Genomic DNA, 23,795 nt, shown 5'->3' with positions numbered 1-23,795 from the left:
TCTTGAAAATCAGTGTTTTGATTGTAACTTTTTTTTTTTTTTGAGGGGAAATAAAATTATTTGTCCTTACAGATTATTCACATCTTTTTACTTGAGTTGGTTTAGTTTTATCCTGAAATCCAAATTCCCCTTTACGGCATTAATGAAAACATGTCACTGCCAGACTCACAGTGCCTCTTCAAATTAAGTTTATCGCATTAACTCTTCATGGATTTCGAGTTTTTAGAATATTATTATTTTCATCTAGAGATTGTCCATGATTCCCATTATTCCCCAAGAAGCATGCTTTTTTGCCTTTGCGTGTGTTAAAGACGTACGTAGCCTGAACAAAAACTGTATTCCTGTATTAACCCAAGTGTCTAAGCGTCTCTCTCTCTCTCTCTCTCTCTCTCTCTCTCTCTCTCTCTACGTATAGTTAAGCTACAATACTCCCCGCGTAAATGGAGCAATACTTTATTCTTGTATTAACGTTATTCATCTATCAGCTTAAGTTTATCAGCGTGTCTTTCTATATACTTAAGACGTCTTCCCGCCTCGACGCTCCTGCACTCCATTGGTAAAAACTGCAACAATCCTCGTGTACATATTGCAATACTTTCATCTTGTATTAAGTGCCTAAGCATGAGTTTTCTTGTGTCTCTCTATACACTTAAGAGCTTTTCCTACCTCGACACTGCCATGCTTCCCTGCATCATGCCGCCTTGGCCAGGATAAACACCTCAGTAATCTTCCTCTGCATGTATAAAAATACTTTATATTTGTATTAATCCAAGTATTTAGGCGTGTGTTTCCTTGTCTCTCTCTACACCAGTGGCTCTTAACCTTGTTGCAGGTACTGAACCCTGCAAGTTGAGAACCACTGCCCTACACACTTAAGTCTTTTTCCCGCTTTGACGCTGCCACGCCCCGCTGCACCACGCCGCCTTAAAGTAGAAAGTCAAACTGAAAGAAATTTAAAAGAAAATTTAAAAAATACAAATATTGCAAAAAAATTGTAAAAAAAAAAAGGTATTTTATGTTGAGATTAGAATGTAAAAGAAAAGAATTTATTTAAAAAATACAAATAAGAAAATAAAAAAAATACTTTTGAATTTAGAATAGAAACTAAAACAGAATAAAAGGAAATATAAAAGACAAAAATAAAAAAAATAAGTTAAAAAAAACAATAACAATGAAAAAAAAATGAAATACAAAACAAAATGAAAAAATAAAATGTCTAAAAAGATTTACAAGAATAAGAAAAAAATACATTGAAGAAAAAAAAAAGAAAATCTTATAGTTGTACGCTGTATTTGTAAGGTTAGAGTAAAAAAAAAAAAAATGTAAATCAGGAAAAAAAAAAAAAAAAAAGAGGTGAAGACGACTGAGAAGCCGCAACGGTGACGAAGAACACGGGACTCGGAAGCGGAGTGAGAACTCAAGAGAACACGAGACTCGGAGGTAAAAAATAACACGATGGAAAGGCTGAGGCGTTGAAGAACACGGGACTCAAACGTGGAGTGAAGATGAAGAACGCGCGACTTCCAGGCGGAGTGAACACGAAGAACACGCGACTCGCAGGGGGAGTGAACACGTTGAGGAACACGCCACTCGGCACGGAGTGAACAAATTGAAGAACACGTGACTCGCAGGCGAAGTGAACACTTTAAAGAACACGGGACTCGGAGGTGGAGTGAACATGAAGAACACGCCACTCGGAGGCGAAGCGAAGACAATCCAGTGACCAGGAGAACACGAGAGTCTTAAGATTATAATGAACGCAGTCTTGTGTGTGTGTGTGTGTGTGTGTGTGTGTGTGTGTGTGTGTGTGTGTGTGTGTGTGTGTGTAGGAGTGAGTATACGAGATAACACAATCTCGTATTTCATGTCAAAACGATAGTATCAAACAAACTTATGAATAGCAAACAAGGAAGAGAGTACCAAACATCTGACACACACACACACACACACACACACACACACACACACACACACACACACACAATCTTCCCTCCAAAACACACACACAGGAATTAATATAAACAAAAAAAACAAAGATGAGCCAAACACTTCCAAAACAACACAAGGCAACACAGAATCACCTGGGCTCCTTGAAAATCACAATTGAGACTCACAGAGAGACAGGGAGAGACTAAACATTTTGAAGTTCATGCACTCCTTCATTCTTTCGTCTCGCTTTTGTTACTTCTCTCTCTCTCTCTCTCTCTCTCTCTCTCTCTCTCTCTCTCTCTCTCTCTCTCTCTGTAACACTATATTCATGTTTAAAGATTAAGAAAAGAGTAGGTGGAGGTTTTGATATTATCGTAAAAATGGAAAAATGTGAGAGAATCCGTGAATTGTTACATGAAGTGGAGTGGTGATGCCACTAGTAGTAGTAGTAGTAGTAGTAGTAGTAGTAGTGGTGGTGGTGGTGGTTATGTAATAGTTGTGTAAAGTAATAAGAATACTGCATGTTATGAAGATAAATGTAATTAATAACAATGTTTTTAGCAGCAATGAAAGCGTTGAGTACCACAACACTGCTTCTTAACACCACCACCACCACAACAACAACAACAACAACAACAACAGCTGCCACTGGACACACAACAACACTGTGAACTACCACCAGCAGACTAATACACATCACAATTCTATTACATATTCTTTTCCACTCCCACGTGCATCTCTGAGGCTCATCATCTATACGTTAAAATAACAAAATTAAAGTAAATCACTGGAAAAAAAAAAAAATAAATAAAGCTACAAACTAATATCAAAATAATGAAAATCAGAATCCATTTCAAGTTCTAGGCGAGAAAATTATTTCATTATTTCCTGATCCTTGTACTGCTTAACCTTCTTATCTAGACGTAAAATTATCACATTATTTCCTGCTCCTTGTACTCCTTAACCTTCTTATCTAGACGTAAAATTATCACATTATTTCCTGCTCCTTGTACTCCTTAACCTTCTTATCTAGACGTAAAATTATCACATTATTTCCTGCTCCTTGTACTGCTTAACCTTCTTATCTAGACGTAAAATTAGCAAAATGAAAATAAACCTCTGACGTAAAATAAAGAATCAAATGAACAATAATACAAAGCTTAACAAGTTTTAAGCGGAGCAATTGTCATATTTTCTTTTCTAATTTCACGTGCCCCTCTACCTTATTATCTACAAGGCAAAATATCAAAGCAAGCTACAAAAATACGCAATAATTGATCAGGTAAGTAACATTTTCACTTCATTTACGCTGCAGCAAAGTTAATTAAGTTAATGACTGTTTACCTGAGCACCACTCTCACCTCACTGACCTTTTTCATCACTTAGCCTTCATTACATAGAGATCAGACTCTCTCTCTCTCTCTCTCTCTCTCTCTCTCTCTCTCTCTCTCTCTCTCTCTCTCTCTCTCTCTCTCTCTCTCTCTCTCTCTCTCACACACACACACACACACACACACACACACACAGAGAGAGAGAGAGAGAGAGAGAGAGAGAGAGAGAGAGAGAGAGAGAGAGAGAGATTAGCGAAAGATAATTCTAATCCTATGCCTCTCTCTCTCTCTCTCTCTCTCTCTCTCTCTCTCTCTCTCTCTCTCTCTCTCTCTCTCTCGTGAAGAAAGAAAACGTTACCCCTAGTCGGTCTTCATAGAAAATGGAGAAATTACTCTTAGCGGAATAAAAAAAAAAGCTGATCTCGTTGGAAAGAAAATACAGTATTGATGTCATGTTTGAAGGGGGAGAGGAGGAGGAGGAGGAGGAGGAGGAGGAGGAAGAAGAGAAGGAGGAGGAGGAGGAGGAGGAGGAGGAGGAGGAGGAGGAGGAAGAGGAGGAGGAGGAAAAATAATAAGATAAAAAAATGGAGAGGGAATGAAAATAAGCAAGTAAGAAAAGAAAAAGAAAAAAGGAGGGAGGGAGGGAGGGAGGGAGGGAGGGAGGAAAATAACAAAGGAAGGATTAGGAGAAAAAGTGATGAAGGGAAACAATGAGGGATAATTGATAAAAATTGATTAAAAGGAAAAGGATACGAGAAAAAGTTGAAGAAAGGAAAAAAAGAGGAGATAACATGAACAACGAATAAGGGAAAGATATTATAAAGTGGGAGAGAGAGAGAGAGAGAGAGAGAGAGAGAGAGAGAGAGAGAGAGAGAGAGAGAGAGAGAGAGAGAGAGAGAGAGAGAGAGAGAGAGAGAGAAAGTTCACAAAAGTAAATGTAATTCTTCAACATTTATTTATCTTACAGATTGAGAAATAGCCTTCTTCCTAACTCCTCTCTCTCTCTCTCTCTCTCTCTCTCTCTCTCTCTCTCTCTCTCTCTCTCTCTCTCTCTTGTGTGTAGTGTAGTGTGCAGTGTGTCTCTTGTGTGACTGTGTAGTGTAGGAAATCTTTTAAACTATCTATATATCTCTCTATCTATTTTTATATGTATGTATGTATGTATGTATCTATCTGTCTGTCGATCTGCCTATGTATCTAGGAATCAGCCTCTATATTCTACGTATTATAATAATGTATGATGCACGTGTATCCGATTCCAGCACAATTTTTTTAGAAGCGGTAAACTCTTCCTTTACTGTCAAGTTGAGAGCACATTGTTGTACATCTGTGAGTCAGTAATCTTCTTCGCCCCATCAGTTAAGAGAGAGCCGCCTGAGGTGTGCTTTACACTCACAAACTGACCTTTATATTTGAAAAAAACGGCTTGAGCTCGTCAGTGAGGGTTGCAACACTATTATTTCCTTGTGGTAGTTATTCCTCTTCAGAAAGCAATGATTGGTGTGTTAACATGAGCGGCTTCTTTCACTGATAAACTTGGGGAATTCCCTCTCTGATATCTTACTTGCATATTACTAAGAGTTTATGTCTGTTGTTATTTTGTCCACCTTACTAATGCAGGAGTTGAACAATGTATTCACTGTCACTGGCACACTCAGGAGTTCTCTTTGGCATCTTATTTCCACGTCCCTCCGGCTTTGTATTTATTCTTATTCCGTCCATCTTACTAATGCAAGAGTTAAGCAGTATCTTGACTCTCACATCTTTCACTAGCACACTCAGGAATTCTGCTTGATACTGTATTCCCACAGCCCTATGATTTTCTGCTTATTTCTATCTATATTCTGTGCACCTTACTAGCGCAAGAGTTCACCGGTATATTTACTCTTTCACCTTTCAATGGCAAACTTAAGAATTCTCTGTCTGATGCTGAATTTCCATCTCTCAACGATTTTCATCTTTTTATCTTGATCCTATAATGTCCGCTTTATTAATGCAAGAGATATCGTGTTTTCACATACCTAATAACTTTCATTTTATTCTTATTAATTGACTGTTCAACTCACTAACGCAAGAATTTAAAAAAAAATGTCCACTATTTCATCTCTTTCAGTGGCAAACTCTGGAACTCTTTTCATGATTCTAATTTTCTTGACCACCACCTTTAGCTATACACCACCTTTAGCTGAAGCCCCCTAATGCCTCAGCACTAACAGCCTAATTACTGTCTTATTCCTCTTGTGAAGGATTTCATGATTCCAGTGGTAGTTTAACAAGCACTGTGCTTCACTTGCTTCATCAACTTTGTGCCGCGTGAGGACATTCGCAGTATTCAAGAAAGAAAGCGTTTAATCCTTTCTGCACAATAAATTTCTGAACTTCCTCACATCCTTTAGCCGGAATCTGTAGAACAAATCCTTTATAATTAGTCAGAATATAACAAAGATGTAGTAAATCATAGCGGATGTTTAACTCCATATAATTTATAACTCCATGATGGAAGAAAATATATCGCAAATTTTAAATCCCTTAGTGGCATCCAGATCACAATGTTACTGAAAACGTACCACAACAAGTGTCCCAGGCTGAAACCACTCTGGAGCTGCCTGCCTGCTTCTGTCACGCCACACTCCCCATGAATGAATGTCTTTGAGGAGACATAACCACTCTGGAGCTGCCTGCCTGCTTCTGTCACGCCACACTCCCCATGAATGAATGTCTTTGAGGAGACATAACCACTCTGGAGCTCCCTGCCTGCTTCTGTCACGCCACACTCCCCATGAATGAATGTCTTTGAGGAGACATAACCACTCTGGAGCTGCCTGCCTGCTTCTGTCACGCCACACTCCCCATGAATGAATGTCTTTGAGGAGACATAACCACTCTGGAGCTGCCTGCCTGCTTCTGTCACGCCACACTCCCCATGAATGAATGTCTTTGAGGAGATATGTTTCAAGACACATCATACAATTCTGGATTATATTTTCAATAATTTTCTTAAGGGACTGGCACATGAATGGGCCTTTGTTTCTGCCTTTGTTGCTCTTCACCAGTGCCCATCTTACAAAAAAAAAAAAATAAATAAATAAAAAATAAAATAAAATAAAATAAAATAAATAAATAAATAAAAATCTTAAACTACTTGATTATAAAAAACACTTCTTATGAACACTAACATTTATGTTCTCCAGACTGTAAGGAAACGGATGTGTTATTCGTGAAAGCGTATCAGACAACGTGTCCTTGGATAAACTCAGATGATTTTTTGATTCCTTGGCAATGAAAACGCAAAAATTTTACATCTTATAAACTTTAAATCCTCTTGTGTTATCCAGCTTATAATGAAACACATGCCTTATCACTGCTAACATACAACACGTGTTACTGTCACACTGCTTCACACAGACGATAAAAAAAAAAAATAAATAAATAAATAAATAAAATAGTAAAATCCTCTATCTTATGAACTTTAACTCCTGGTGTGTGATCCAGTTTATAATGAAACAGAAGCATCATTACTGTCAACATACAAGCACACGTGTCACTACCTTCACACAGATGATAAAATAAAAACAAACAAACATCGTAAAATCCAACATCCTACACACAGTAAAACCTCTTATGGCATCACATTATAATTGAACCTCCACGGTGTTGCTGGAAACGTACACAAACACGTGTCCTTCACCGCCCTCTCTTTTGTACCTCGGTCGCTTCTCGCCTAGGAGGTTCAATAAAGACTCCTCTCTCAGCGCTGGTCGCCTCATGGTCAGCCAGGAATGAACGAACACTCGCGCACCACAACTTGTGGAATCAATCTACATATGGAATACTACTTTCCTTTTTCCTTTGCATCATCTCAGCTTCAATACATTCCCACGTGGGCATAAAGAGAAGGTAAATAATGATTGTAATGTTGCTGTGGATTCTGTTGCAGTTCCGTGAATTTGTCCAGCTGCATCCAGTGTGCCTTGCCACAGGTTTCATTTAGTTACTTTTTTATTTTATTTTTATTTTTTTTTCTCTTCTTTCTCTTCCTTATTATTATTTTTTTTTCCATCATACCCTACTCTGCCATTCTCTGAGCTTCTCTTCATATGTTTTTATCTCTTCTCATATAATATTTCTGCTAATTGTTAGAAGTTTCTTTACTTTTTTATTTATTTTTTTTATTTTTTTCCTCCTCTTTCTCCTACTTATTCTTTTCTTCCTCCCACACTATCTCTTTATACTTTTAACTTCTCTTTATACTCTTTTCTTTCTTCCTCAAGTAACACTTCTACCAATAACACGCCACGGTCTAACCTATTCCACATAACTACCCAAATATGTTCTCCTCTATCCTAATTAATTATCTAGCCATTGTTTCTTTCGTTCCACTTAATTCACAAGTAACTGTCCAAATATTAAATTACCATGTTCTCCTTTATCCCATCTAATTAACTGACCATCCTCTTGTATCCCATCTAACTACCCACTCACTGTCTCTTCTATCCTAACTACTTTCTCCTCTGTTTCATGTAATTAGGTAAAGTCTCCTTTCCTAACTACTTTCTCCTCTGTTTCATATAACTAGGTAAAGTCTCCTTTATCTCACCTTTCTTACAAGCAACTTTCTTTTTTTTTCGAATTCAGTTACCTAGTATTTCTCCTCTCTTCCACTTCAATGGATAATATCTTTCCTATCCCAACTAATTTACTAGCTATAGTCTCCTCCATCCAGCTAGTCTCCTCTATTCACTCTACTTAACCACACTCAATAATTAGCCACTCTCCTTCACCCGACTACTCGTAAACAAACAGGCCACGGTCTGCTCTATCCCTCCCAATCCAATCTTTACACCATCAAATCAACCATCTTGCCAAGAATTAAGATACCGCCCTCCCTATTTTTACAGCCCAGTAAAATTCATGACGGTAATCCCTACCCTCTCTAATTATCGGTCTTTTTGTCACCATTCCCAGTTTTATGAAGGGCGAGGCGCGTTGAGATGGGCGAAGCATCCGACCATAAGGGATTGAATTCAAGGGGTAAATATTGGCTAAGCTGTACCCTGGGAGACTTGATTATACCGATTGTGTGCTGAGTGCATTGGGTTTTTGATGTAGTGTTGTGAAAAGAGTTTTGTATTGCTGGTTGTGGTGGGTAGTGGTGGTGGTAGTGGTTGTTCTAGTAGTAGTAGTAGTAGTAGTAGTAGTAGTAGTAGTAGTTGTAGTAGTAGTAGTGTAGTAAAACTGATGTATGTTTTTTTTTTTTCTACTGTACAATGAATAAATTATTTTTACTGTGTGTGTGTGTGTGTGTGTGTGTGTGTGTGTGTGTGTGTGTGTGTGTGTGTGTGTGTGTGTGTGTGTGTGTGTGAGGCACTCTCTCTCTCTCTCTCTCTCTCTCTCTCTCTCTCTCTCTCTCTCTCTCTCTCTCTCTCTCTCTCTCTCTCTCTCTCTTCTTCCTTTCCATTATTCGAATATCCTTTACAAATAACTAGTCATATATTTACGTAAAATTAGCCCAAGAAGTGGTGTCAAATTGTAGATCTCTGGGACAGAATACTATTATCAGAAAACTTCCTCCATGAACAGCAGTGTTTGGAATGCTAGCGAAAGGTGACTGTAGCGATGAAAAGGTTTAATGCAATTGTACAAATAAAGTTCTGGACAATATTCCTATTCTCTCTTTCCTTTGCCCTTGGAAGCAATTCTTAAGTGTTCTGAATGGAGACGTAGGGGGTAAAGGGAATAAAGGTCAGGAAATGACCACTTTATTCCTGACTAGTAATTTCGTAAGAAGGACAATACTAACTACCTCTTCTCTCCTTCCTGTGTCCATGGAACCAATTCTTAACACTGTTCTGAATGAAGATGTGAGTGGTAAAGGCAACACAGGTCAGGAAATGACAGCTTTGTTCCTGACTAGTAATTTCTTAATGGCTTCCTCAGAGGACTACAGAAGAAGAGCATAAATAAAAGTCTTTCTTCTCATGCCTTGTTCCCTTCACCTCCTGCCTCCTGTTTGTCACAGTGTCCTCACTAGTGTTCTCAACATCAACAATGACTGACTGTACCTATGAAAAGTTGTTGAAAGAGTAAGTTATCTAACTATATACCTTTGGAGTGTTGCTTTGACACACGTAATGGATTCTGATTGTGTATGAGAATGTGGTATATTGGTAAGGCAAGAGATATTGCGTGCAGGGACTGACACATTGCGACCTGAGATTGTGATGTAAAGTAAAATATTAAAAAGTAAAAAAAAAAGTTGGAAAGAGAGGAAGAGAAGTAGGGAAAAGAACCTAAGTAAAGAAGGAAAATATATAAGAAAAAAAGGGAAAAAAATTATTAAATACTGACAGAAAAGAGAGGGCGCGAGCGCGCGAGCGATCGAGCGAGCGAGCGAGCGAGCGAGAGAGAGAGAGAGAGAGAGAGAGAGAGAGAGAGAGAGAGAGAGAGAGAGAGAGAGAGAGAGAGAGAGAGAGAGAGAGAGAGAGAGAGGAGAGGAGAGGAGAGGAGAGGAGAGGAGAGGAGAGGAGAGGAAAGAGAAGAAAAGTGTAGAGAAGAAAAAAGTGAAGAGAAAAAAGTAAAGAGAAAAAAAGAGAAGAGAAGAGAAGAGAAGAGAAGAGAAGGGGAGAGGAGTTCTGTCCTCTCCTCTCATTAGGAGGTGTATCTTGACCGGGCAGGCTTGAAATGAGGGAAGAGACGAGAGCAGCAGAACAGAAAAGGAAGAAACTCTAATGAGAGAAAGGGGTGACTTTACTTATACAACTGCCGTTAACCTAAAAAATAAAGTGCACCTCATTCCCTCTTCGTCAAGACCACGCTGCCATGCATAGTGTACTTCAAAACTTGCTTCTGTTGATTGACAAGTTAGGGGTTGGCGGAGTGAACGTGCGAGTGGCAGTGTTTCTCTCCATTACATTCTCCTCTCCTGCTGCCACTGTTTGCTGTCTCGCTAATAATTCTGTCTTCCCTTCGACCCTTCCTCCTCCTACAAGTGTTCTTTTCAGACTTTAAACAGCTTCTTTCGTCTCTCTCTCTCTCTCTCTCTCTCTCTCTCTCTCTCTCTCTCTCTCTCTCTCTCTCTCTCTCTCTCTCTCTCTCAATTCTATACCCTTTAATATTTCCGTCGCATCCTCCACTCCATTTCTCATCTAATACACTCCACATCTTTAAATCTTCATAGACTAAACATTCACTGTAATCCACAGTGACGCAAAACTTACACTTTATTACATCTACACATCTGTAATAACCTTTCATCATATTCTTTACTATCTCTGTGATGCTCCACACTCCACTCCACTCCCCACATGCACTCCACATCTCCGGTACACTCCACACTCCCTTCAATCCACACTATAGCAAAATTTTCCACGTCCAGACTAATTTTCCTCTTCGCTATCTCTTTAACGCATTCACTGTTACACTTTCTTCTTCCATTGCAATACAAAACAATTAACACTGCCAGATGTAATGCATGGAGTCTTTATGAGCATCTATAAGAAAAGAGGGAGGATAAAAAAGAACAGATTTGGCAATTTCTACCCAGTTTAAAGATTGACGTAGCTCCAAAACAAGTAAAGATGTTTCAGAGTCATTAGTAATTATGGAAACGTGTACCAAATTATAGTTAAATATAATTCATTCAGCTTCATACCAAAAACTATTTATCCTTCTCATCACTGCTTTCAGATTCTACTCTCTCTCTCCAGATTACACTAAAGCACAACTTCAAGCTTTAACTCATCACAGCACCCACATTCGCCTCCCTTCACCACCGCACCATCTCTTTTGTCAGGCCGCGCCCGCAGTTTTCCCATTTTTTTTTTTTATCACCATACACAAAACTATCGCTGCTTCTTATCTTCCATCTTCCTCTCTATCCTCCTATCTTCCTGCATCTCCTCTTCTCTCTTCCTCGCTATCCTTCTATCCTCGTCCTATACTCTTCTTCTTCCCCCATCCTCCTCCCTATCCTTCTCTCCTCTTCCCTATTTTTTCCCATTCTCCTCCCTATTTTTCTATCCTTCTCCTTTTCATCTTGTCCTGTCTCCTGTCATCCCATTATCTTCCCTATCCTTCTATCCTTCTCCCTATCCTCTTCCTCTCCTCCCTATGCTCCTCTTCTCCCTATCTTATCCTATTCTACTCTTCTCTAATATCTTCCCTATCCTCCTCCCATCCCATTGTCCTCCCTTCTCCCACTCCACCTGACTATCCTTCTATTCTGTCCTCCTCTCCTCCATATCCCACTACTAATGAACCCTGCACCTCCTCCCATCTGGCTCCTTCCGCAGCTCGTCACCTCATCCATACCCGTCAGTCTGGCTTCCCTCCTCCTCCTCACCTGACGCTGTATTATCCCTCCTACGTTCTCTCCTTCGGGAATTGACTGATCTCTCTCTCTCTCTCTCTCTCTCTCTCTCTCTCTCTCTCTCTCTCTCTCTCTCTCTCTCTCTCTTTCTCTCTCTCGTGTCTGATCTATACCGGGTGTACAAATGCTGTTATTTTTTTTATTTACATGGAAAATCAAATCAAATTCCATATCTCTCATACTTGCGGGCTGGAGAGAGAGAGAGAGAGAGAGAGAGAGAGAGAGAGAGAGAGAGAGAGAGAGAGAGAGAGAGAGAGAGAGAGAGAGAGAGGCACATACTCGTACTAGCTAGTTACAAAAATTACACACGTATGATTAACACACCAAAAAAAAAAAAAAGTAAATAAATAAATAAGTAAATAAAAAAAACAGACGTATATGATTACTGTATAGACACACACACACACACACACACACACACACACACACACACACACACACACACACATGCACGCACGCATGCACAAAAAAAAACATACCTGCACATAGACGAAAAAACTGACGAATATGATTGGTAACTAAGCACGTACGAACGCACGCAGACACGAACACACGCACACACTCATCATTCCAAACACGGCCACACTCCCGCATCGTTAGCGCGCTGAGGTAATCAAGCAGAAGAGGGTTTCCTAAGCTTGTTAAAATCATGTGCAGACCTGTCAGTCTGGCTCCCCTCCTCCTCCTGCTTGAGAGAGAGAGAGAGAGAGAGAGAGAGAGAGAGAGAGAGAGAGAGAGAGAGAGAGAGAGAGAGAGAGAGAGAGAGAGAGAGAGAGAGAGAGAGAGAGATGGAGCAATTTTCCTCCCTCCCGCTGTGCCCTAAGCTACTCTCTCTCTCTCTCTCTCTCTCTCTCTCTCTCTCTCTCTCTCTCTCTCTCTCTCTCTCTCTCTCTCTCTCTCTCTCTCTCTCAATTCTATACCCTTTAATATTTCCGTCGCATCCTCCCGCTGTGCCCTAAGCTACTCTCTCTCTCTCTCTCTCTCTCTCTCTCTCTCTCTCTCTCTCTCTCTCTCTCTCTCTCTCTCTCTCTCTCTCTCTCTCTCTCTCTCTCTCTCAATTCTATACCCTTTAATATTTCCGTCGCATCCTCCACTCCATTTCTCATCTAATACACTCCACATCTTTAAATCTTCATAGACTAAACATTCACTCTCTCTCTCTCCCTCTTCAGTTTCTTGACATCTAACCCTGATAAATATCCTAACTTAACCTATCTTGAAGTAAGCTAATATTACCTCGCCTTGCCTTGCCTTGCATTGCCAATTATCTTCAGTCAACCGTCAATCTCACGATTGCTTCAGTGTCCCCTTCAGCTGAGTCAGTAGATTTATTTACTCGAGAGCTCGTTTTCTTCCAACCTGAATGAATGAAGTGGCTCCGCTTGCCTTCGCTTGGCTTGGCGCTCTCTCTCTCTCTCTCTCTCTCTCTCTCTCTCTCTCTCTCTCTGTGTGTGTGTGTGTGTGTGTGTGTGTGTGTGTGTGTGTGCGCTAGGCGATCGAATGTGTGGTTAGGTTAGGCTGTTCCTCTCTCCATATTAAGCGATCGAATGAGTGAGTGAGTAATAATTAGGTTAGGGTCGATATTTAGTGAACGGACATTTTTTTTTTATGCATAATTACATCTGAGTATTCTTTGTAAGTTTGTCCATTTCTCTCCCTGTCTCTCGGCATCTCTGTCTACCTTATCAAATTCTTCAAATCTCTCTTCTATTCAGAAAATCTCTCTCTCTCTCTCTCTCTCTCTCTCTCTCTCTCTCTCTCTCTCTCTCTCTCTCTCTCTCTCTCTCTCTCTTTCAGTGTGTGTGTGTGTTCCGGGACAGCGGTGAACTGAGTTTACCCGCAGGGCATTTATGTTTTCTAATCCCTCAGGTCAGGACAGGAATGAGAGCGGATCTTCCATCAGCAAGCGAGGCAAGAGAGACGTCCTTTGCCTCGCTCAAGTGGGATCTGCGGGGCTCACTGCATTGCCTGAGCCACGCTACCCAAGCTCTGCCCCTCCCTCGCCTTGCTTCCCCCACCACTCAATGGCAGACACTCAGCAGTTGGCAGTGCACAGTCAATAGGGAACTTTACAGTATTGGGAATATTCATGAGTGGGGATAGGTGGAAATAATATTATGTAGATTTAGTTTATACGTTTGTATATTGACTGCCACGTTAAGTCTGATAAATTTTTGTAGCTTCACTTGTTTTAAGTAAGCTCTTAAGAGCCTATAAGGAATCTAGCACTATTTGTCATCTTCTTGGTTACCTACGTAATAACACACACACACACACACACACACACACACACACACACACACACACACCAGAACACAAGAAAATAATCCAAACTCCAAGAAGCTATCTGATTAAAAACTTACGACCATTTGGCTATAAAAAAAAAAATCATGACCAGTGGCTATAAGGACAAAAAAATTCAAACGACTAGTGATGAATAAAATAAACTTCATCTGAGTAAACCATCAAGACTGTGGCTTCAAAAACATCCGTAGCATCACTGAACTAACGATAATACCAGCATGGAAAACCACAATTGCTAAGAAGTAAGCTAAGATTGTGATGGGCAGAGAAAGAAAGGAAAAGATTATGGGTAATTTGAGATCTAGTAGTTCCTCTATGCGCAGATACAACAACAACAACAACAACAACAACTAAACACTTGCACGAAACAGTGACACTATTAAAATGAACATGAACAAGGAGACCAATTGAAATGTTGAGGCCAAGAGAAGGTTGACAAGTGGTGATTGGAGACGCTGCATCCTGTTTCCTACTAGTTTCTCAATGCACAAATAATAAACGTCGACTAAACAGATACGCAGAACACAGGGTGATCAGAAACACTGCAGCTTATTACCTTCCTTACTTCCTCTATGCGCAAGTAACAAGCAAGTAATGACTGAACAAATACGTAAAATATGGGTTGACCAAAAACACGCCAGGCTGTTAACCTTTCAGTTCCTCTATGCACAAATAATAAATAAACAAAACACATGCACACAAAATAGTGACTAGTACATTACCAACATCGACAGGAAGACACACCGATCAGAGCAGGGAGGGAATATGACGCCTTTAAGGAGACTGGGAGGCGATTCCAACACCCCGCGACTCTCCACGGCACAGTCTACACCGCCGCCCCGCAGTTCTCACGACCACTGCACACAGTAATGTTACGGAGGCACAATTACCGGGGAAACTAACACACGGGCCGTCACCTTTACGTCACCACGAGATAATGGAGAGGCGACCAAAAACTGAATGAGTCTCTTCGTTCAGTTTACAGCACACGGTATTGCTACGGACGCACAAGTACTGAGGAAACTAGTACGCGGCCGCCCGCTGTCTTGTAACCACGCGGCAGTGGCGAGGCGAGCAGGACTAAGGCGGCTGAGAGTTACAGATCCAGTGTCTCAGTTCGAAGGTTCGTTGTTTCGAGTATTTTTCACGCAGCTGAGCCAAATGTCCACGGTCTCACAGTGCGGGAAATATCTATCGCACTCTTTAGTGTGTAGGAGAATACGTGAATTAAGGATGAGGTGTAATAATTATCAGATCTCCAGATCTCAGTGGTCTTTATTGTCACTTGAGACTAACCCGCGCTGACTCGAGTCATACATTGAAGCGTTACGTTGCCAGATTCGCCACGGAACATTAATCCAAGACGTGTGTGTGTGTGTGTGTGTGTGTGTGACGGGGAGAGAGAGAGAGAGAGAGAGAGAGAGAGAGAGAGAGAGAGAGAGAGAGAACTGCATGATTTCTATTCGAATTTTTTCTTTATCTTTTATTTATTTTTTTATCTATTATTTATCTATTTATTTATTGTTTGGGTGGGTATACACTCAGTGCCACCACCACCATCGCAATTTGTGGCGGTGTGTTTCAGTCACTGTCATCATAATCATCATCATAATTCTCCTCATCTTTCTTTTCCTCTTCCTCCTTTTCTTCCTCCTCGTTCTCCTTTTCCTCCTCTTCATCATCATCATATTCTCTTCCTCTTCCGCCTCATCATTAGAAATTTGTTCCTTTCCTCCTCTTCCTCCTCTTTCTCCTCCTCCTCTCTCTCTCATCTCCTCCTCACCATCATCACCATCATCATAATCTCCATCTTTCTCATCACAATCACCACAACCTTCACCTTCTCCTCCTCATCACCACCACCACCACCACCATCACAATCTATTTCTAATAATACTGCAGTACAAATGTCTTCCAATCATCCTATACGCATCATCATTTCTGTCTATTCCAGGTCACCCAAGCAACAGTTCTCTCTTCTCTCCAGCTCTAATGGTTCTGTCAGCACTGTCTTGTTTTACCATCCTTTCGTTGACATTCTGCTTTCCTAATTGTCTGTGTATCACTGGCTCCGCGCTTACTGTGCCCTGCGTATGTCAACTTACTTCATCAATGCACTATCACCATCAAGACACGGGGTCGGGATTCACTTAAATGGACATGCCGTGACTCTCTCTATATATGACGAAGACAGACGAGACCATGAACGAATACACCGGGTCAGTTTCACAGTCTCTTCGTAAGCTATTCAAACGAAACACTCCTCTTATTTGTTCGGAAGCTTACCAACTTAGGAAGCGTTTTTGGTTGATAGCTTACGAAAAGACTGTGGAATTGATCCTTTTGCCTTACCAGTTCCAGTTTTCGGTACTCTCCCAAACGAAAAGCAGTGGGCAAAGTTGATTGTGGAACCTGATGACGGCTAAAGCACTTTTGTTGGTTAGCTAGCAAGAGGAAAAAAGGGTGACTCTGGAACTGGCCTGTCAGCAATAAGGCGGTAGTTTGAAGGGTTAGACTGGATGGGGACGATAGGTGGAAATAGGGAGGTGTGTTTTGTACAGGGACCGCCACGTGCAGACCTGATGGCTTCTTACAACTTTCCCTATTTTCTTATGTTCTCATGTTCTTTTAAGGAGGAAGAGGAGTGGTCAGACTTTCTCGCCTTTCACCTCCCTGGACTGCGTCTTCTGAGTGTCTGTAACCCTTTTCACCCTTTTGACACATCTTTTAATCACTAACCACTCCGAGACATATTTTCTTCTAAATTGCAAAATTTTTTAAAAATTTTTTTAATGCCTTCCCTTTCCTGTAGATGCTTATGAGAAGAACATACATTGTTTTCAGTGTTGTGAATTGTTGCATACCGCAGTGGAAGGGCAGCAGGGTGTTGCGTCATGGCCTTCCCACTTCCCAGTCTTCTTATCTTGACTGGTGCGAGGTCGTCACGGTGGCCTGTGCTTTTACTGACGGCATGGCGTATTTCTTCACTCATTACATGGTCTAGGTAATTAATATTCAGGATTTATGTTTATTACACCGGTGCGAACAAGACAAAAATTTTACGTTACACACTTTTGATAAAGAATAATTCGAATAGGTGAGAAATATTAAGGAATTTTTTCTATTACACCAATGAAAATAAATAGAAAAATAATTAAGTACATCCTTTTTCTTAGGAATAACATATTTTAGTCTATTTCTTTTCAATATATTTTAATCTTCCTTTCTGACATTATTTTTTTTCTTCGTTTCCAGAAAATAATCCCTCGATTTTTTTTACTCCTTAAGGCTTTAACTGAACGATTCCAAATAATTTCTTTATATATATATATATATATATATATATATATATATATATATATATATATATATATATATATATATATATATATATATATATATTTTTTTTTTCATGTGTGTGTGTGTGTGTGTGTGTGTGTGTGTGTGTGTGTGTGTGTGTGTAAGTAAAGTTTATTACTTTATAATATTAATACAAGAATTACTGTAACATTTGCATTTTGTAGCAAAGAGTGTTGAGCCGTAGCTCGTGCAGACTTGCTTGAGTTGAGCCATTGTCACACAGAGAGCAATCACGCTTTGATGTGAATGATCGTTTGCAAAGATATACATAATCACACAGAAAAAAATATAAATTAACGTTAATTACATGCATACACATTCATACACATTGTTACCATCAGGCGGGTGAAAGAAGTTGTTGTTGTGCAAGCGAGTTTGTCAATGAGGAAGGAAAGGAGCTGGCGGTGAGGGCGAGGATCAGGACGAGGCCTAAGTCAGCGAGTTTCTTGTACGGTCGGTGTTGAGATAATGTTGATGTAAGGAGATGAAGGATGCTTGCTGTGACATGAGGCTGAGATGAGGCCGCCCTTAACGCCGTCACTAATGGATGACGATGGACAGGGCAGGAAGCCAGGCACTAGCTGAGGACGACAGGGACACTTTGCTGAGGACACTCGTGCAGGGAGGACGTGTGTCGGTGCAGAGACAGAAGTAGATAGACCTACCTAGAGCACCTGTCAGAAAGGGCGTGCGCGTTACTTAACGATTACCCAAGACCCAAACACGTTTTGACCGAATTCAAGCGGATCCAACCGGATTCAATCGGACTCAATAAATGATTCGTATCATCGTGTAGGTCTGAATCAACTTTTGCCGCCTGCTGGCGGTAATACACACACACACACACACACACACACACACACACACACACACACAAGTTTACATATACACACACATACACACATACATATACTTACATATACACTTAAGCATACATACATACATACATATACACATACATATACATACACGTACATATGCACACATACATACATACATACATACATACATACATACATACATATATATATATATATATATACATGAGTAATATAACTGGAACATTTGTGGGAAACAATAATAATTTCAACAAAATACTAATAGCATAATGACTTACAGAATTATACTTGTATTTAGATATAACACATTAGTAATAGTAATTAGTGACATTATCTACAGCAATAAATGAAGAAAAAGATTGAGTTACAATTGATATTATATATTTTATAAAGATAATAAATGTTCTTTTATTTCTTTTTAATATCTATATAGTTTTCCTTCTTTCATTTTTTTTCTTATCCAGAGATAAGGTGTTAAATGTTCTTGGAACAAAACTAACAAAATTTTTTCTAAATAATTCAGTTCAGAATGTTGGACAAACTAAATCTATATTAATACTTTCAGTATGTTGAGTACTTTCTATGAACTTAAAAACAGTGTTTGGTCCTATAGTTTTGTAAATCAGTAAGGAGGTAAAAAAAAAAATATATATATGAATTGAGTGAAAATTAAGAATATTTAATGAAAAATAAATGTTGGCTGTCGAGTCAATTTTTTTTTTTTTTTCCTGAAATAAATACACCAAAAAAATTGATTATGAATTATAATTAGCTTTGAGAGAAATGCGTGGCATGTACTGGCCCAGATAGCCACACAACATGTTCCATCTTTTAAAGTTAATTTTTCATATTCATCTTTAAAGCTGTGAATGCTCCATGTGTGTGTGTGTGTGTGTGTGTGTGTGTGTGTGTGTGTGTGTGTGTGTGTGTGTGTGTGTGTGTGTGTGTGTTATGCTTATTACACATCTACATGACTTTATTTTTATTTATATTCAAGTTGGACAAAAAATGAGATTGTAACTTTTTGTATTACTTGTGTTTTTGTCAGTAAACAACAACGATGAAAACAGCAACAACAACAACAACAACAACAACAACAACAACAACAACAACTACTACTACTACTACTACTACTACTACTACTACTACTACTACTACTACTACTACTACTACTAGTACTATTACTACTACTACTACTACTACTACTACTATTACTACTACTACTACTACTCACATATCTATAGGTGTTAGCGTTGACCATACTGATGCGGTCTCCCTGAAGATTCTTGGCTCATTTCTCAACAACCTGAAGGCTTTCCTGGTGGCAGATTGTGCTGCATTACAATCAACACATCATCAACAATACCATAATTAATATTTTCATTAATTTTCAACTTCTTTTATATCACCAGATCTGTCACGTCACTAATTACTTTTTGTAATGTCATTATTCTATCAAGTACTTTCCAGCTCTTCTACATTTCCTCAACAGTTTAATATTTTCCAAGCCTCCTTTACTTTCCCTATTTATTTATCCACCTGTTTATTCCTGTCCTTGTATTTCCTCCATCCATGCTCCAACCCTCTGATTCTTCCCTTGTCCTCTTCCTCTTCCTCACACACTCCATCACTCCATCCTCTATCTGTTTCCACCTTGAATGTTCTAATTTTCTTTCTCTCATCTTGTCTCCTTCACATACTCCATCCTTCATTTATTTCCATCCTTGCATGTTTAAGTCTTCTTATTCCCTTCCTATCCTCTCCTTCACACACTCCATCACTCCATCCTTCATTTGTTTCCATCCTTACATATTCAAATTCTCTCATTCACCTTTTATCCCTTCCGTCACAGACTCCATCACTCCATCCTTGCCTGCTCTTATTCTCTTATTCTCTTCTCATCCTTTCCCTAACAAGTTCCAACACCCTTACACTTCAGTGGAGGTCAAACTCTCTAACCCATAGCTTTCAACACCCAGCCTGCACATTCCAAACACTGTCACACATCCCTCCTGCCTCCCAAACACTGTCACACATCCCTCCTGCCTCCCAAACACTGTCACACATCCCTCCTGCCTGATAGTAGAAGAAAAGGACAGGAAAGCGGAAGGTTTTTTTCCCCTCCCTCCGCTCCCTCCGGCATGAGCCGTACAGGAAAACAGGTCGGAAAGAAATACCTTACGGGGTTAGAGAAGAAAAAAAAAAAAAAAAAAACGAAAAAAATTTTACAATAAAGAAAGAAAATAGATGAAATGAAGTCCTCCCATTTCCTAAAGGCAAGGAAGTTAATGACTACCAAACAAACGGTGTTAGCCGCAGATTGCAGGCGATTTATCAAGATGGCTTTTAAAAATTTCAACGGTGTTGCAGTCTATCGCGTGTCGAGGAAGCCCATTCCAGGGATTTACTACTTGCTGGAAAAAAAAAAAAAATTTGATTCGTGAGAGTTGAAGGATTTCCCAACAATTTTGCAACCGTTTCCTCGCGTGTAATTTGAAAAGAGTATCGTGAAATAGTTATTGCAGTCCATGTTATCAATGCCTTTGATGATTTCAAACACCTGTATTAAGTCGCCTCTTAGTCTCTTTGTGTTAATGGGAAAAGATTGAATTCTTTAAGACGCTCTTCGTATGGTTTGTTTGTTAGGCTTGGTATCATTTTTGTTACTCTACGCTGAACTCTTTCTAATTGATCAATGTCTTTCTGGTAGCAGGGGCGCCATGCTTGAACGCAATATTCCAAAAGGGGACGGACTAAAGAGTTATACAAAGTGAGGACTGTATCCTTAGATTCAAATTTGAATTTATATTCGAAAGATCTGCCGATTAAGCCAATTACTTTATTCACTTTCTTTACGACTTGTGAACATTGTTGGCTAAGTTTTAAGCTACTCGATATTGTCACTCCTAAATCAGTTTCGTTGTCAACGCTTTTAAGTTGGGTACCATTTAAAATATACTTTGCTTTCTCGTGTCTATACACTACGTGAAGCCCTTTGCACTCATCTGCCAGGTTTGTTTGCCCCCACTCTGTTAATTATCTAGATTTTTCTGCATTTCTATTACTTGTTCGTTAGAGTCTACGGAATTTGCAATTTCGGTGTCATCAGCAAACTTTGATATTATGCTAGTAACACCCTCATCTATGTCGTTGATATAAACAAGGAAGAGAACAGGTACGTAAGACTGATCTCTGTGGCACCCCGCTGGTTACGTTAGTCCATTTGGATGCTTTTCCATTTATTACTACTCTTTGTTTACGGTTGTTTAGTCATTTTCAGCCCATCGCAACACGTCGCCTTGGATACCCTGTGATTTTAGTTTAATCAGTAAACGTTTGTGGGGGACTTTGTCGAAGGCCTTTTAAAAAATCAAGATATATTATATTTACCGTTTTATTCTCGTCATACTGCTTCATAATATTATACAAGAAGTCTGAGAGGTTCGTCAAACAAGAGTGTTTGTTGCGGAAGCCGTGTTGAGTATTTTTAAGGAAGTTGTTTTATTCTTAGTGATTAACGAGTTTATCTCTTATTAGTGTTTCAAGCATTTTCAATACAACTGAGGTTAATTTTTTTTTTTTTTTATGTAGAATTGACACTGGCCAAGGGCAACAAAAATCCAATAAAAAAAGCCCACTGAGATGCCAGTCCCATAAAAGGGTCCAAAGCGATAGCCAAAAATTGAAGGAAATGTGTCTTTAAACCTCCCTCTTGAAGGAATTCAAGTCATACGAAGGTGGAAATACAAAAGCAGGCAGGGAGTTCCAGAGTTTACCAGAGAAAGGGATGAATGATTGAGAATACATTAGAGAGGTGGACAGAATAGGGGTGAGAAAATGAAGAAAGTCTTGTGCAGCGAGGCAGCGGGAGGAAGGGAGGCACGCAGTTAGTACGATCAGAAGAGTAGTTAGCATGAAAATAGTGGTAGAAGACAGCTAGAGATGCAACATTGCGGCGGTGAGAGAGAGGCTGAAGACAGTCAGTTAGAGGAGAGGAGTTGATGAGACGAAAAGCTTTTGATACCACCCTGTCTTGAAGAGCGGTATGAGTTAATTGGTTGGTAATTACATGGTAGAGATTTACTGTTTTTTTTTTTTTTTTTCAATCGGAGTTAGTTAGCGAGATTCCACTCATCAGGCACTATACCGAACTGCAGGGATTTATTGAACAATATGGTTAGTGGTTTAACTAATTCGGATTTCGCTTGTGTTAAGATGCGGGGAGAGATTGTGTCAGGCCCGGGTGACTTGCTAACTTTAAATTTATCGATGCATTTTGACGCGTCACTTTGTGTCATACTGTTGCTGCATAACTGATAAACAATGTGGTGTAGTCGTGAGTCAAGTCACTGGTATATTTAAATGAGAGATCAGACCAGACCAGTATTCTAAAACGCTTTGCTCTCTCACCACGACTGTTTGCCAGAGCCACAGAGATGACCACCAGGATTCTTGACAGTGTTTCTCCTCGTAACAATGTACAAATCCAGTTAATCTGTCACTACAACTGTAAAAACACCTTCAAACAGCCGCTTGTAACTTCAAGTAGAGCCTTTGAAAAGTAGTGGAGGTGTTGTGCAGCCGCCCTCTCCTTATCTCCCTCCTTCTCCTCCTCCTTTTCTTCCTCCTCTTACTCCTGCTACCCCCAATAGCTTCCTACCCTCCCTCCCCCTCCACTTCCAACACACCCCTCACCAGATCAAAGGGAGAACCAGCACCCACGCCCCTCCCTCCCCCCTCGCCAGATGAGGTACCTGGTGTGGGGGCGAGGCGGTGGAGGGGTGGGGTTGCAGGTGAAAGCTCCAGGGTCACGTGATACTACAAGAGGTTGACGACTTGTTCGGCCACGCCAGCTCGAGGACTATCATTGTGTGTGTGTGTGTGTGTGTGTGTGTGTGTGTGTGTGTGTGGAGACTGACGGGTGAGTTTGCATGTGTCTGTCTTTTTTTTTTTTTTTTTATGTAGGAAGGACACTTGCCAAGAGCAACAAAAATCTAATAAAAAAAATGCCCACTGAAATGCCAGTCCCATAAAAGGGTCAAAGCAGTGGTCAAAAATTGGTGGATAAGTGTCTTGAAACCTCCCTCTTCAAGGAATTCAAGTCATAGGAAGGTGGAAATACAGAAGCAGGCAGGGAGTTCCAGAGTTTACCAGAGAAAGGGATGAATGATTGAGAATACTGGTTAACTCTTGCGTTAGAGAGGTGGACAGAATAGGGGTGAGAGAAAGAAGAAAGTCTTGTGCAGCGAGGCCGCGGAAGGAGGGGAGGCATGCAATTAGCAAGATCAGAAGAGCAGTTAGCATGAAAATAGCGGTAGAAGACAGCTAGATATGCAACATTGCGGCGGTTAGAGAGAGGCTGAAGACAGTCAGTTAGAGGAGAGGAGTTGATGAGACGAAAAGCTTTTGATTCCACCTTGTCTAGAAGAGCAGTATGAGTGGAACCCCCCCAGACATGTGATGCATACTCCATACATGGACGGATAAGGCCCTTGTACAGAGTTAGCAGCTGGGGGGGGGGGTGAGAAAAACTGGCGGAGACGTCTCAGAACACCTAACTTCATAGAAGCTGTTTTAGCTAGAGATGAGATGTGAAGTTTCCAGTTCAGATTATAAGTAAAGGACAGACCGAGGATGTTCAGTGTAGAAGAGGGGGACAGTTGA

The 23,795-nt window shown here is 40.1% G+C and overlaps 2 long non-coding RNA genes across 3 annotated transcripts in view; both read right to left on the bottom strand.

Annotated features, from left to right (window-relative positions):
* Positions 1 to 15,000, bottom strand: part of LOC135110828 (uncharacterized) — a 77,477-nt gene extending 62,477 nt beyond the window's left edge. Inside the window, exon 1 of one of the 2 annotated variants that reach the window (XR_010273435.1) lies at positions 14,655 to 15,000. This is a non-coding gene — a long non-coding RNA (uncharacterized LOC135110828). The remainder of the gene's footprint in view (positions 1 to 14,654) is intronic. The other variant, XR_010273434.1, reaches the window with a different exon arrangement.
* Positions 15,001 to 17,407: 2,407 nt separating this feature from the next.
* The window catches only part of LOC135111304 (uncharacterized), a 10,789-nt gene continuing 4,401 nt past the window's right edge, over positions 17,408 to 23,795 (bottom strand). The window contains exons 3-4 of the long non-coding RNA XR_010273683.1: positions 19,366 to 19,449; positions 17,408 to 17,873 (exon numbers count right to left, since the gene is read on the bottom strand). This is a non-coding gene — a long non-coding RNA (uncharacterized LOC135111304). The remainder of the gene's footprint in view (positions 17,874 to 19,365; positions 19,450 to 23,795) is intronic.

This window comes from Scylla paramamosain, chromosome 21, assembly GCF_035594125.1.
Source record: "Scylla paramamosain isolate STU-SP2022 chromosome 21, ASM3559412v1, whole genome shotgun sequence".
NCBI lineage: Eukaryota > Metazoa > Arthropoda > Malacostraca > Decapoda > Portunidae > Scylla > Scylla paramamosain.
Note: the sequence above shows the minus strand (reverse complement) of the source record. Positions and strands in the feature narration are given on the sequence as shown.